The sequence below is a fragment of the Antrostomus carolinensis genome, unplaced genomic scaffold (genome assembly GCF_000700745.2).
Source record: "Antrostomus carolinensis isolate BGI_N321 unplaced genomic scaffold, ASM70074v2 scaffold29577, whole genome shotgun sequence".
NCBI classification, from domain to species: Eukaryota; Metazoa; Chordata; class Aves; order Caprimulgiformes; family Caprimulgidae; genus Antrostomus; species Antrostomus carolinensis.
Window position 1 is genome coordinate 1 of NW_010329946.1, and position 509 is coordinate 509.

The window sequence follows — 509 nt, forward strand, 5'->3', positions numbered from 1 at the left end:
GTGACACCCCCCGCCCGCCAGAAACACCTTTGCCCAGGGACCCCTCTGCGGGTCTCTGGAGGGCGGGGGGTGTCACCCCCTGAGGGTGACTATTCAGGGGACACACCAACACCCACAGTCTCTTCCCTAGGAGCCCAGAGGTGTTTCAGAGTGACCCCCCAGACACAGTCCGAGTGCCTCGCTGTTGCCCAAAGCCATCCCCGACTGGCGGGGAACAGCCGCCCTTCCCGTCCGAGGGAGCAGTCTTCATCCTCCATCACCATTCACTCACCATTCAACGTTAATTCTGCCCACCTTAACTCCTACTTTGGGAACATCACACTCCTTCCAGTTTACTCTCACTGCTATTCATTTAAAAAATTAAGTTACAGTCCCATAAGCACCATTTCCCTCCCCTCTCCATCTCAGAGGCATGTCTGAGTGAAAAGGGGCTGTCATGATGTCAGTACGCAGAAGTTCGAGGAAAATAAGGTGTAGGTGACTATTTGTAGGACAAAGGCAAGTGCAGG